Below are 15,936 nucleotides of genomic sequence, written 5' to 3' on the forward strand. Positions count from 1 at the left end.
TTTATGGTCCAACTCTCACATCCATATATGATTACTGGAAAAACTAAAGGTTTGACTAGACGGACCCAAGATGGAGATCACTGACATAACTTTAGCATCAGGTCCCTGCCAATACACAATTAACCTGGCTCTAGACTGTCAGAACCACTTCTTAGACACATGATCAGAAGTGCCTGTATCTAAGGAGAAGCTTCCATCCTTCTATGCACATGTGTGCATGCTCAGTCACTCAGTCGTGTCTGACTGTTTTTGACCCCATGGATTGTAACCTGCCAGGCTGCTCTTGTCCGTGGAATTTTTCAAGCAAGAGTATTGGAGCTGGTTGCCATTTCCTCCTCCAGGGAACCTTCCCGAACCAGGGATCAAACCCAAATCTCCTGCATCTCCTGCATTGGCAGGTAGATTCTTTCCCAGTTAAGCTGCCTGGGAAGTCCCCCAAAATTTGTTTTTCCTCCCTCTCCTTAGATTTTAGCATGGGATAGGGTTGGCCTTGTTCAAATTTGATGCCTCCAGTAGCCTTCCCTGAATGTGCAGGCCTACTTTGTTGTTGTTTAGTTGGTAAGTTGTATCCAACTCTTTTGCGACCACATGCATATAGCCCACCAGGCTCCTCTGCCCATGGGATTTCCCAGGCAAGAACACTGGAAGGGGGTGCCAGTGAACCTGTGTCTCCTGCATTGCAGGATTCTTTACCGTTGAGCCACTGGGGAAGGCCTCCATGTATTCCAGTACTTAAACATGCAGATTTTGTATTAGAGAATGCTTCATTAGGTTCTGTCAACACAGCTTACTGCTTATGTTCTTTCTCCTCTACTCTATAATTAATTCCGATACCAGTGAGCTGCAGTCTTTCTTATCTATCAGTGGTTAAAAATACAAAGGGTTGTATAAAACTACTTTTTAATAAATTTAATAATATTTTAAATGCAAAAAGAGAAATATTTATAAAGGAACCCTGTCCAGGAAATTTTTGGTGAAAAGATTTTTTTTTCCACTTTACAGTTCATGTGCAACATCCTGATTCATCTTTCCCTTTAAACTTGGATTTACTGTTTTGGACTTTCTTAACTTTACTTTTAATTTCATGGCCCTCATATTGTAGGATTATTAATAATGTTGTCAGCTTATGAGTTGAACAGAGTTTCTAATAATGACAATTTTTTTCTTACAGTAAAAGTTAGAGTTTATTCATTGGATGAAAACCTAAACCATTGCAAAAAGAAGTTATCTTAACTTTTATAGTAAGTATGCCACTAATTTAAATCAAAATTTAACTATGGCACTTTCATTATATGAATAGCTTTCATTATTATAATACCAGTAAAGTATGGCATTAAATATCCATTATTGAATAGCAGGAAGTATATATTTAGCATCTATTGCGGGTACAACATGGTAATTTTACACTTCTGTTATTCTGACTGACTTTTCTGTGTGTAAATTTAATGTTAGTTGAAATTCATTTTGATGGCCCCATTAAAGAACGCCTTTTGGTGGCATTCTTTATGAGTGAGTCATATTAGTTCATATCCTCTTGTTGTTTGTGAAGCATGGGCAGATGTGGTGAGGATTGTAGCAGTATAATTGTGGTACCAGTCAGAAATGCATGGTGTGCGTTATATCATCATGACAACCTTATAGGATCAATATAATTATCTCCTGTTTATAGACAAAAAGACTGAGGCTTAGAGAAATTAAGTAGCCACTGAAGTTATACTCATAATTGTTAGCTGAATCAGGCTTCAAATCCAGGTCTGTCTTCCTCCAGAGCTTCCACACTTAGCCTTTCTTGATTTATTTGGGGGATTATGGGATGTGTCCTTCATAAGCATTTGAGTTCAGAAGGGCAAATAGGCACATAAAACATAGTAAGCCAAGTAGGGGATGATGTAGGACCAAAAGCAGATCAGCCCGAAAGAAAGGAAGTGCTGGAGATAATTATTAGATTACTCTGGAGGGAATTATGAAAGGATGAGAGCAGGTCCTGAGCTCGGTCTTTAAGACCAAGAGAGGTCTTTAAACTATTGAGAGGGTTTGATAGAAGTTGGATCACGTTTTGGGTCACACCTTAAAGGCACAGAGGTTGGAGCCAGGAAGAAGCAAGGTATGGAGATGACCATGGCAGTGTGTGGACTGACGGCTGCCAGGCCTGGAAACTCTCGGGAGAATCAGGGTCAGCTTTGGTGGATTATTTTACATTGTGGAAGTTCTTGGAGGGGACAGCAGGTTCAGGTGAACTTGTCATAGAGGTAAATGGCCCCACGGAACCCATTGTTCCCTTGTTAGAATTCCCCACAGAGAGAAGACATTGAACAGGTCGGAAGCCATTGCTGTGGCATTGTCCCAAGGTGATCTTGAAGACAAAAGGGAGCCCAGGAAGTCTTTCAGGCATGGCATGACATTGTGTAAACAGTGTTTGAAAATTATCCTGGAGGTCCTGTTCAAGAAGAAGCATGGTGGAGAAGAACCTCACTGGGAGTTTATTCTAAATATCTACTGTACTTCTTTTGTCTGTTGAAAATGTACCTTTCTGCCTTAGACATTAGTCTTTGTTAACAAGCTTGACCAGTTGACAGCCATCACCTCAAATCCACATAAACAGCATGTGGGCTTAGTTTCAGCAAAGTTTCGTAGAGCTTAGTGACTATTTCTACAAGAACCACCAATTACATATTATGCTCAATGTGTGACTTCTGTACTTAAAGATTGTTTTAAAAAATGAAACGTCTTTCCTTTTCATTCAAAGGATCCAGAAGGGTCAGAAGTTATTGAGACCAGAAAAAAAATTTTTTACTGGAATTATCAGTTTTCCTGACCTCAAGATTCCACCTAATCCTAAGTATTTTAAATGGTTTGTTGCTGCAGTTGTTTCTCTTAAGAGCAGTGATGGTAACTGCCTTACTGAACAGTCTGATGGAGCTGTCAACATGCGGCTGAAAGATGCTGATGTTTTGGTTACTCTTAACATGTCGGTGAATGTCCTTCCTACCTAATGGAAGGTGGCACCTGCTGGGACCCTTCTGCATTGAGATGAGGGTGGGTACTGATACAATAACTGCCAGCTATAAGCACCATGCTGGTCTGTTTATTCCATTTAGTGAGCCCCTTCCGCAGCAAAGTCCAGGCACCAGACACTGTGGCAGATAGATCGTGCCCCTAAATTGTTGAGCATGAAATACAAAAGAGGAAAAAATGTGCAAATGGAAGATGTCTGCTAGCAGTGTTTAATGTTACATAGATGCTTTGGAATTTTCTCTGACAGTTATTCTTAGAACTTGGATGATATTCTGAGATGTGATTTGAGGCTTTTATATTGCCGTAATGCCTTGAAAATGTAACACTTCAAAGCAGTAAGGGAAGTGACATTTATGGATCTCCTGTTATGTGCCAAGCACTTTGTTAAGTCCTATATCATTCCTTTTTTCAATATAAGGAAATTTAGGCTCAGAGAAATGTATAAGCTTATTCAACCACACAGCCTTTAAGGTGGAGCTGAAATGGAAACCCAGATTTCACCAATGACCAGATTCATCCTTACTCTTTCCTTCTATAATATAATGCTGCCACTCAAACATTGGCCTTAAATTGTAAAATTTCCAAAGCTATACAGTTATATTATTTTGATAAGTTTAACCAGATTAAAAAGTCCTAGAAATGATGCCTTGATTTTCTAGTATACTATATAGTATATCTATTAATATGATTAAACTTTAAGATTGCTTCATTAACTGTGTAATCAATGCCACTAAGTGAAAAATATTTTCTAGCTCAATATGTAATATAGTATACTAGAAAATGAATTAATAACCTAAATTTCAGTGTGTGTACAACTTTTCTTAAAATGAACTTTTTGTTTATGATTTTAAAACATTTTTCAAATATGGTATATTAATTACATGGTGCATAAATCTGAAACTGCTGTCAGAGTCATCTAAGCATGGAGTTGTGGCCAAGAGCTTTGGAACCGGAATGACCAAGTTTAAATCCCAGCTCTGCCACCTTCTAGCTGTGTGTTCCTGGGCAAGCTACTGTACCTCTCTGGGCCTCGTTTTCTGATAATAAAGTGGAGATAATAATATAAGCTACTCTCTAGTATTTTGGTGAGGATTCAATGTGTTAACACATGTAAAGCACATGCCAGTGTCTATATGAATGTTAGCTACATCACTGGGTTGCAGTACAGATATATTATTTGATGATATCTAAAATTTTAAATGTGTCGCTTTCACAGGTATGGTTTATGGACAATTAAAGCTAAATACAAGGAGGACTTTACAACAACAGGAACTGCATACTCTGAGATTAAAAATCATGGTAATTTCTCACAAATTATTGAGATTTCCAGTGTATGTTTTTACAAAACCACTCTCAATAACTTTGTTGACGAAGGACTCGTTAAGAGATAAAGAAAGGGCACTGAGGAGTGGGGACAAAGAGGGACTGGGAGTCGGAGCCACAGACCTGGGATTCACAGCCTGGCTCACCTCAGTTCAGTCACTGAGCTCTCTGGGCCTTACGTTCTTATCACCGTTCTGCAAAGGTCAAGTCCTATAGGAAGGTAGGATTACGTAATGTTCCTGCAAGATCCATGGTTCTTTGACTCCCTTAAGGAGGACCTAGTCTGAGCTCCTCATCTAAAGATGAGTCCAGGTAAGAAGAATCAGACCCCGGGGAAACAGGGAGGCTGATCCAGGTTCTCACAGCAGCTTTGTCTGCTCGAGAATGAGGATGCAGAATGCCCCCTCTGAATCCCAAGCCAGCGCTCCCTCCTATCAGTCCTAAAAATTGATCATGTGTTTGCACAATTATGGGGGATTCCCTGGTGGCTCAGATGGTAAAGTATCTGCCTGCAATGCAGGAGACCCAGATTCGATCCCCGTGTCGGGAAGATCCCGTGGAGAAGGAAATGGCAATCCACTCCAGTACTCTTGCCTAGAAAATAGTATCTGCCATGGTTGTGGGAAGTGGGTTCAAGGAGATTTGCCTGAAGGGCATTGGCTGATTCTAGTCTTACTGTTGTTTAACAGTCTTACAAGCAAAGAATCCTAAAGACTGAAATATCATGGTGGCTGTTTAGGTGACTGTAACTGTTTAGGTATTAAAAATATGATATGGAAGTATTCACTTCTTATTTGTTAATGTTAATTGATCATATAACTTAATTAAGAAAAGTGGCTATGGAATTGATTGAGTAGGCCCAGAAATCACACTTGGCAGATAAGCTCATGGGAGCACTGGCTTGCCTGTTTAATATTTAATTAAGGAAAGTTAATGTTTTTCTGTGACTCAAAGGAAAAATATGAGGGTAAAATAAAAACAACAGCCCCAGTACACGTTAGGAAGATGTGGTGTCGCCCCTTTTGCTGAAAGTATCACTTGGGAGACACACCTGCTATGGTGTGTGGGAGAAGTGTGGCCTCTCACAAACAGGAGACCTGGGTTCTAGTTCATTTCTCCACTAACTTGCCACGAACCTAAAAACTGTGGGAAGTTTGAGTAAGCTTTTTTATACCTCTGCGATTCAATTTCCTCATTTGTCATAGGAATAAAAATACATCTATATCTCATTACAATAATTGCTTTATCAAAAAAGGGGGTAATTGTATTATTTTAAAACAGGTATTCTTACAGTAAGAATGTAACTGAAGCTAAAGCTTCTGTTTTTTTTGGGGATAAGAGAAAATTTAAATGACAGCAGAAAAGAAATGATGCTTGAAGCAACACAGAAAACAAAGGTAAACAAGAAATCAAGTTACCTTCCTAGAAATGGAGAACTGGGGGTCAATTCATCACAATGTAGAGATTAAAAATGAGTTTTCACCCCCAAGAGTTCACAGCACCAAACAGAACATAACAAAACCACTAATACTTGGGACTTTGGGAAGTTCTAGAAACTAGAAACTAGAAAATTTGCAGTGATGTTTGTCTTCCATTTTGAGGCTTGAGTTTGCAAAAACCTACTCCCAGAGGCAGTTTTCTCCCTTTGTAGACATGGTATTCTGGACCTGAGATGAGCTTCCATCAGATAGAGACTGCAAATTATAGCCTCAGTTTCTGAACAGGATGAGACGAGGTTTTGGATCAGAGATTTTCAGCCCCACCCAGGGTTATTTCTCCATGACCGGAGGCTTCAAGCTTAAAAGAAATGACCTAAATATTAATCAGTTAAAAATATACGCCATAGATGTTGATGTATGGCAGAAACCAAAACAATGTTCTAAAGCAATTATCCTTCAGTTAAAAATAAATAACTTTAAAAAATACGTATGCTATAGAATCAAGCTTATGCTTTGTATTACCAATAGCTGTAACTATAATGTCATTGTCAAGTGAAGATTTTGCAGGCTGACGAAAGCCTATTTGTTAATCCCTAGCAGTGAATTAGGGAAGGCAATGGCAACCCACTCCAGGACTCTTGCCTGGAAAATCCCATGGATGGAGGAGCCTGGTGGGCTGCAGTCCATGGGGTCGCAAAGAGTCAGACACGACTGAGCGACTTGACTTTCACTTTTCACTTTCATGCATTGGATAAGGAAATGGCAACCCAGTACTCCAGTACTCTTGCCTGGAGAACCCCAGGGACGGGAAAGCCTGGTGGGCTGCCATCTATGGGGTCGCACAGAGTCGGACACGACTGAAGCGACTTAGCAGTAGCAGCAGCTGCAACAGCGAATTTTTCTCTATTACTGTTTCTTCTACATTTTTGTCCTCCTTTCAAAAACAGTTGATTGATGGAGTTGCATAAAGCATTTTTAAAACATCAGAAGCAATTGAAAAACTGTCATATAAAAGCCTAAAAGATTTAAATAACAAGTATCTTAATATTTTTGTGAAAGTCCAAGAAAGTACAGGTGAGTTCCAAACTGATCTATAAATTCTTTTGTCACATTTCTTTCTTTTTCCAAAGTTCAGATAGAAATCTGCAACTTATTATTGGTGGAATGTTGGACAAATACAGTTGCCAGATATGCTCTACCAAACTACTATCCACCAGCTCTGTGCAGGGGAAATGCTCATGAAAGACATCTTTCTGCAGTGATGATCCCCTACTCCCACATGTAAAGGATAGCCTTTTAAGTCATTGAAAAGAACAGCTAATGCAGGTACCAGACAATTTTGCTTGCAACAAACAAATGATATATCACAATTATTCACATATGAAAGCATTCCTGAGTCATTTGAGTGTTTGCTTACGTATTATTAAATATGTAACACGTATTTTCTACCAACTACCTGGTAAATTTTTGAGTGTTGCCTTGGAAATGATAACCAACTGTTTCATAAGTGAGTGTCTCTTCTCACAGGATTATTGACATTCTGCTCCGTTACTTGAAAAAAAAGGGAGGGAGGAGGGATGAATGATCTGATTAATAGTCTGGAGCAGGATGTGCTAGACTTAGTTACTCAGTTGTGTTTGACTCTTTGCAACACCATGGACCACAGCACACCAGGCTCCTCTGTCCATGGGGATTCTCCAGACAAGATTACTGGAGTGGGCTGCCTATCCCTTCTCCAGAGGATCTTCCTGACCCAGGGATTGAACCAGGGTCTCCTGCATCGCAGGCAGATTCTTTACCAGCTGAGCTACCAGGGAAGCTCAAGAATACTGGAGTGGGTAGCCTATCCCTTTTCCAGAGGATCTTCCCAACCCAGGAATCGAACCGGGGTCTCCTGCACTGCAGGCGGATTCTTTACCAGCTGAGCTACCAGAGAAGCCCCTGCAGCAGGATACTGTAGTTGAAATTGATGAATGAGCATCTCACCAACCTCATGCAAACTTCACTTTACTGGTTCATGGAATGACCAGATTCTTTCAGGGGAACCATAGCAATAATCTGAACTTAGATTCTACAATTGCACGTGACATGACCAAGGGTTTGGCAAATGGCATGTCCTTATGCAAATTAAGAAATAGAAAAGAAGAGAGTGGGCTCCTGTGGAGATTAACGGACTACATTGTGCTTGTCAGACTCTCGGCTTGATCAACCTATTGTTCCATTCCGTAGACTCTTCCAATAAACCAAACTAACTGGTGTCAAATATGTCCTCTCTCCTTACACACTGGATCTGGTTGCTACTTCTCTCCTCCTGAAACCTGGGATTCCATATTCCATAAAGGTTAGATGATTATAAAATCTATTATGTTGAACAGACCATGAGGGTGTTCACTGTGGGGGTGAGGAATTGTACAAGCCAATCACCAAGTCCGTGATGAAAAACAGCAGTCTAGACATGGTAATGATTTCACCCAGTCAGTGGCATGATTGAACACACGTGGCACACACACATACACACACACAGGCACGCAGCTTACATATAAGCACATAGTACAGTGTCGTGTTCTTATTAAAAAAGCAATGTCTATACATTGAATTGAATGTAATTCATATTATATATCCCTGGAGTGGTTAAAGTACCAACTTAAGAGAACCACATTTGACTACTGAACTAAATTCTGCCAACATCTTGCTTGGGGTGTAGTCTAGGTTTTCCTGTTGTAAAAGGCTCAACATTAACTACTGAGATGAATTTGGCCCAATAGGTCCAGGTGAGGGATGCGTTCACCCATTTCGTAGGAGGGATTACAGTAACCCTGAAAGCAAGAACAGTGGATAAAACTCAGAAGAAGATGGATCTGGTTCCAAGAAAAAGCACAACAAATTATATTGATGGAGTGGCTTTGTTTATGGTTAATATTCCCTCTGATGTGGCAGCTCTGGAGTTTCACGTGAGCCAAATTCTCATTTGTTGCATTTTCTAATAGCCCTTCAGTCTGTGTGGTAGCTAGCATACACGAGAGATGAGGGAAATTTTATATGTAAGTCTAGTGAATTTCTCTGCAACTTTTGACTTGTGGGCACAAGAAATACAACTTAACGTACTGAGTATCACATAAAGGGTATGAGTTTGTCAATTTTATATTCTAGAAATAATTTCTTTCTTCTTATGCTAAATAGTGGGATTCCCTTGTAGCTCAGACCGTAAAGCGTCTGCCTGCAATGAGGGAGACCTGGGTTCAATCCCCGGGTCCGGAAGATCCCCTGGAGAAGGAAATGGCAACCCACTCCAGTACTCCTGCCTAGAAAATTCCGTGGATGGAGGAGCCTGGTGGGCTACAGTCCATGGGGTCGCAAAGAGTCGGACACGACTGAGTGACTTTTCACTTTCACTTTCACATGCTAAATAGTGCTGTTCAAATCTGAACAGTTTAGAATAAGAATTGCCAGTGGAATACAAGCATACAAATAGAGTCTTCTCCCATCCATTATTTCCAGCTATTGTCATTTCTCCTTCAATTCACAATTCACATGCTAAGTCTACTAAAGAATAACCTACGTTCTCTTTTGGGGGGCACTGTGTATAATCTGGTGTGGCCCCTGTGACTCCACATTTCCTTGCTTTTTATTTTTCTTCTTTGTTCTCTTCTTTACAGTCTCCATTTTGAAGCCGTATTCCCTAACTTGCCCTCTAAATGAGGGTGATCCTCAGGGTTCTATTTAGACTCTCCTCTCTTCCTACATGACATTTTTCTCTATGGTTCCCATAGCTTATACTGAAGACTCACCCTAAACACTCAAGATTCTTACAGAACTGCCTCTTCATATCTTTTTCTTGCTCTTTTGAAGAAGCATTAACATCGCTTTGTCTAAAATCAAGTCCTACCTGCCAACCTCAAACCTGGACCTCCTCCCCCTGCCCTGTTTTAGTGAATGGTCCCACGGCCAGCCAGTTCCTCACCCTCCTCCCAGTCACTGTCCTCACTGTGCAAGGGAATGGAGTGATTTCTCTGACTCAAACCTCATCTCAACTGACCTGGTCCTTGCTCCCCTCTCCAAATGCATTAGTCAGCACTCTTTCTGTAACACTTCAAACCCCAGCTACCCTGGACAGTTTGCAGCCCCCTAATGTTCTACTGCCTCCTGCCACAAGGCCTTTTAACCCACCTTAGACGCTCCTTCCCAGTTCTTTGATTCTCTAACTCCTACATATTTGGGGGTCAGCTATTAAAGCACATCCTCCAAGGAGCCTTCTCTAACTACCCTCTGCTGATCAAGGGAGGTATTCTTACTCCATGAAAGTCTCGTGGCTTTCAAGTTTCTTGAGGGCAAGAGCTGTGTCTGTCTTGTTCATCTTTGTGTCCCCAGCAACTAGCATAGCTCCTGACACACATTAGGGAACATAAAATGTTGACTGGCTAAACGCGTATTTCTCCTTCCAAACCGACACAAGAGCCAAGTGTCCTAGTCTCCCTCTACTCTGACGGCATCAACTGTGTTTTCTTTGTTTTGTTCACTAGTTGTCATATTACCTTCACTAGCAAACAATACCAAAGTTTTCAGCTTCAAGAAAAACACAGATGGTTCCAGTCTCTTGTTCAGGAGCTGGCACAGCGTAACTCTTGTATTTATGAGCTCCCTACTACCCTGTACTTTGCCATCATGAGCAGATGTTAACTGTCCTAGATTCTTCTCCCTGTTCCTTTCCTGAGAACTAGTGAGATTATTCACAGCTATTCCCATTCACAACCAACATTTCTATTAACTTTTAAGAGCAATTGCCACATTCCTACCCACATTTACCCTCTCCTCAAATTCCTAATTCCTACTAGCCTATGGCAGAAGGAAATGAGTCAATAAGTTGGCATGTCATTTAAGAAAGAAGGTCAACCCTAGGTCTAGAATCTTTTCTCTCTCCCTTTTTTAAAAAAAATGTTTATTTTATTTATTTATTTTGGCTATGTCGGGCCTTAGTTGCAGCACATGGAAACTTCATTGCATCATGTGACTCTTTCGTTGTGGAGATGGACTTTCTACTTGTGGGGTGTGGGCAGCGTGTGGGCTCCAGCGCACGTAGGCTTCAGCCTATGTGTGGGGCACGTGGGCTCCCCTGCTGTGGCGCACAGACTCTGGAGCATGCGGGCTCAGTAGTTGCAGCACGGGCTTAGTTGCTCCACTGCATGTAGGATCTTAGTTCCCCAGCCAGGGATCAAATCAGCTTCCCCTGCATCGCAAGGCAGATTTCTTAACCACTGGGTCATCAGAGAGGCCCCTGGGATCTTTCCTCTATTTTACTTCACTGGACTCTTCCACAATTTGGCTAGACACTCACTATAATTTTATTATTTTTTAAAATCAGTAGCCTTTCTGTAGTTACTTGACAACATAGCTTATCATGATTAAGGCCATGGAATGCTAATTTACCTTTCCATAAAATGCTTTCACAGAGCCAGACCTGGCACTAAGTGAATGCTAGCCAAGCGCTAACAATCACCACCACCGCCACTGTTACCACCATCATCATTATCAGCAAGGCAAAGTAAAGTATCCAGTTTTACATGTTTTTGACACTATCTTCTGTAGGTTAGAACTGATGACCCAGACCTTCCAGAAGAATATCAGGCCAGCAATGACTATCAAGCAGTAGCCTACTCATCACGCAGCCGAAGTTTCCTTTCGCTTAGCTGGACAGACCGTTACAAGAGTTTGCTTGTGGGAGAACATCTGAGTGTAACGGTTACCCCTAAAAGTCTGTATGTTGTCAAGATCACCCACGACAGTTATGTGGTAAGTTCAATATCTGACTCGCATCTAGGCCCCTACTTGCAACATTTTCTTTGCTTATGCAAATAATCCTTTAAATGATTCCTTACCTGACACAAAGCACTTGTTTTTGTCATTTAGTTGCTAAGTTGTGTCCAACTCTTTGTGACCCTCTGGACTGTAGTCCTCCAGGCTCCTCTCCCCATGGGGTTTCCCAGGCAAGAATACTGGAGTGGATCGCTAGTTCCTTCTCCAGGGGATCTTCCCGACCCGGGGATTGAACCTTCTCTCCTGCATTGTCAGGTGGATTCTTTACTGCTGAGCCACCAGGGAAGCCCCAGCACAGAGCAGTATCCAGTGGACATTTAGCAAATGGATGGATGAGCTTACATCACACTTTATAGTCCACAGAGCACATTCACAAACGTCTTCTCCGCAGAGTCTCATAACACCTTTTTGAGCTCAGCAGACAGTGAAACAGCCTGGAGAGGTTGAGTGACCTGCCATATTCACAAGTAGTTAGTAGGTTTGGGATTTCCTTCAAGATCTTCTGACTCCTAGACAGGTATTCCTTCCATGGCACAATGCCCAGGGTTTGATCACAGCCTGCATTCAGTCCCCAGACTAGTCAGTGACCTCAGCAATGTTTTATGGCCAAGCAGAGCATTACCAAGCATTGGACTGCTGAGCCTGGCCAACATTCCTTAAGAACATACCGTGTTTACAAAGGGAAGAGTTTAAGTCCTATGCTCCAGGACAGATATAGTGATTCCAAGCATTTTTCATAGCTTTTCAAAATATATACTAGCAAGGATGGCAACATGATATGTTGGAAAAGGCATGAGCTTTGAGTCAACAAGATCAAGGTTCCTGCCTCGATAAATCCACGTTTAGAAGCAAACCTTTGACTACAAACAATTTCAAACTATCTTTCTTTCAGTAACTGATAACATCTTGTTTACTAACCCATTTGTTGGAATAAGCAATTGATTCTGAGAGAGGTACCTTTTAAACTAATGGGACAGTTTACATCTATGAGCTTCAATTTCTGTAACTACTAGGTGGGATTAATAAAGCCACAATATACAACTGTGAGGATTGAATATGTTCAAGTACATGTACCTAACGTAAAGATGTTTGATGAACATTAATTCTCTTCAGTTTTATCTCCTTCCTAATTACTAGCTCAGTATTAGACCCACTCTGATGCACATTTGTTGCTGTGTATTTTTAGATTTCATCTAAGGGCAGAATTGTACACTTTGGCACAGAGAGGAAACCCCCAGTTTCATCTTACCATCTTTTAAACTTTCCGTGACTCAACACATGGTTCCTACAGCCTGTGTACTGGTCTACTGTCTTGTCACAGGAAAGCAGACGGCAGGATTAGTGTCTGACTTACTCTGCCTAAACAATGAAGAAAACTGGTGACCAGCTCCAAGTGAGCCACAGATACTCTCCCCAGCCGGAGTTCCTCTTGAATGACTGTTTAATCTCACACTAAGATACTTTCTTTTCCAATTAATTTTAGATCTATCTGTCTCCAAATAAAGATACATATTCTCCAGATGAAGCTATATCTCTTATTATGGAAACTCAGTCAGAATCATGGGTAGCATTGTCATCAGTGAGAAGTGATGTTTATGGCTTCCAGGAAAGAAGTAAAAATCATATGGAAAGAGTTAAGTAGGGTAAATGCTGTGGTAACTGATGCTTGGCATGACTTGGGGCCAAATGGCCATTATGGTTCTCTCATAGTTCTATGGGTTAATCATGGGAGAAGAATAAAATAAGATGTGATTATGTCAATGTCTGTCTCCTAAGCTAGATTTAAGCATAACAACACCAACAGCTGACATTTACTAACATTTACTATCATCATAAGACCTTTAAGCCTATTATCATATTGAGTATTCACAACAATCCTGTCAGAGACATATCAATAATAAAGATATTTAAAATGCATTAAGCTCTTACTAGTGGAGTTCTTATGTTACTGATAATGGAAAACTAAGAGACATTAGGTTGCTTAGGGCCGGAATAGAATCTCTGCATAGAGTAGAATCAAATGAACTTGGTTGGTTAGAGTTAACCCCTTTAGTTATCCTTTTAGGTATACAAAGGGTAACTGTCCAGTCAAATTACTTGCTAATTATTTTGTATCAGATGAACACATATTTGGGAATAGCCTCAATGAAATGCTAAAATGCAGTTTTCTCTGGGAATAGATTAAAACATGATTCAATCTACATTCAGCAACAAACTTTCGAAGGCAGCCAATCCCAAACTATCTTCCTTTCAGTGACTGATGACACCATCGTGTATATTAAGCCACTCGTTGGAATGAGCAATAACCTTACTGACTTTTGGGAGAGGGTACCTTTTTAGCTAATGCATAAAATTAAAGTTTCTTGCTCACTCCAGGCAAGTCATATGACTGAAAATACTAGAGTTCTCATGAGTTGAGTGTATTAATTAATTGGAAAAGTGATAAAGAAGGGAGCAGAAAATAGGGGCATCGTTTGGGAAACTATATGGTTACCCATGAAAGCTGCAGCCATGAATCTCTCTTCACTTGCCTGCCCTTCTCCCCCTCCTATCCCCTAATAACCCATAATAACTTATTTTGGGTGCCACAGGTCATGGTCACAAATTTTGATGAGGAGTCAGCCCTTCTCATCAAAAATAAGTCATTGAGTATCCTTATCCCCTCCGTGCTCTGCTCTATCCTGAGTGGAACAATAAAATAGAGGGTGTCATCTGATTCAGAATTTATAAACTAGAGCTGGTAAGGACCATGAGGGGTAGTCAGTATTTATTTATTTGTTCATTCAATCAGCTGCTCAAAGGATATCTTATTAGTTAATGCATTGCATAAAGCTCTAAGAAAGGAGAGTGTAAATTGTTTTCTAGGAACTTCCATATCAATGTTTTATGCCTAAAGGCTTAGCTGTTGAATAGCATGTATCTGCAGACACATGAGGTGAAAACTAGGGAAATCAAGAAAGGCTGGGAAAACTGGAGAATTAGATTTTAATGTTCAGTCAGTGAATGACTTGAAATGAACAGTATCCGTAAGTCAATTGTTTCCCATAATAGCCACTGAATATTGTTTTTGAGGGAATGATTTTCTTTCTGAACAGATACTTCAATCTTTAGATAAAAATGACCATGACTGTGGAACAGGTGGTGGCAGGAATAATGCTGAAGTGTTCTACTTAGCAGGACTCACGGTCCTCACCAATGCAGATGACTCCCAACAAGATGGTAAGTAACTGTTTTCAACCAATTCACATGAATAAGCTTTTTATAAAAATACACTACCTTTTCTGGACCCACATTGATTCTCCCTCTAAATCCTCACTGCTCCCACAGCACAATTTTAAAAATTAAGTTAAACTTTTAAAATTTTATTGTGGTAAGAACATTTAGCATGAACTTTTCCCTAATAACAAATTAAGTGTACAAAGCATTATTTTTTAAATTTTTTTATTGAAGAATAATTGCTTTATAGAATTTTGTTGTTTTCTGTCAAACCTCAACATGAATTAGCCATGGATACACATATATACCCTCCCTTTTTGAACCTCCCTCCCATCTCCCACCCCATCCCACCCCTCTGGATTGATATAGAGCTCCTGTTTGAGTTTCCTAAGCCATACAGAAATTTCCCATTGCTATCTATTTTGCATATGGTAACGTAAGTTTCCATGTTACTCTTTCCATACATCTCACCCTCTCCTCCCCTCTCCCCATGTCCATAAGTCTATTCTCTATGTCTGTTTCTCCATTGCTGCCCTGTGAATAATTCTTCAGTACCATTTTTCTAGATTCTGTACATATGTGTTAGAATATGATATTTATCTTTCTCTTTTTGACTCACTTCACTCTGTATAATATAGTATAATAGGTTCTAGGTTCATCCACCTCATCAGAATTGACTCAAGTGTGTTCCTTTTTGTGGCCAAATAATATTCCATTGTGTATATGTACCATAACTTCTTTATCCATTCATCTGTCGATGGATATCCAGGTTGCTTCCATGTTCTAGCTATTGTAAATAGTGCTGCAGTGAACAATGGGATACATGTGTCTTTTTCAATTTTGGTTTCCTCAGGGTATACACCTAGGAGTGGGATTGCTGGGTCACATGGTGGTTTTATTCCTAGTTTTTTAAGAAATCTCCATACCGTCTTCCATAGTGGCTGTATCAATTTACATTCCCACCAACAGTGCAACAGTGTTCCCTTTTTTCCACACCCTCTCCAGCATTTGTTGTTTGTAGACTTTTTGATGATGGCCATTCTGACCGGTGTGAGGTAATATCTCACTGTGCTTTTGATTTGCATTTCTCTAATAAAAAGCAATGTTGAGCATCTTTTCATGTGTTTGTTAG

The 15,936-nt window shown here is 40.4% G+C and overlaps 1 pseudogene; it reads left to right on the forward strand.

Annotated features, from left to right (window-relative positions):
* LOC122709873 overlaps window positions 1–15,936 on the forward strand; it is a 38,102-nt pseudogene that overhangs the window by 17,135 nt on the left and 5,031 nt on the right.

The sequence above is a fragment of the Cervus elaphus genome, chromosome 16, assembly GCF_910594005.1.
Source record: "Cervus elaphus chromosome 16, mCerEla1.1, whole genome shotgun sequence".
Classification (NCBI taxonomy): domain Eukaryota; kingdom Metazoa; phylum Chordata; class Mammalia; order Artiodactyla; family Cervidae; genus Cervus; species Cervus elaphus.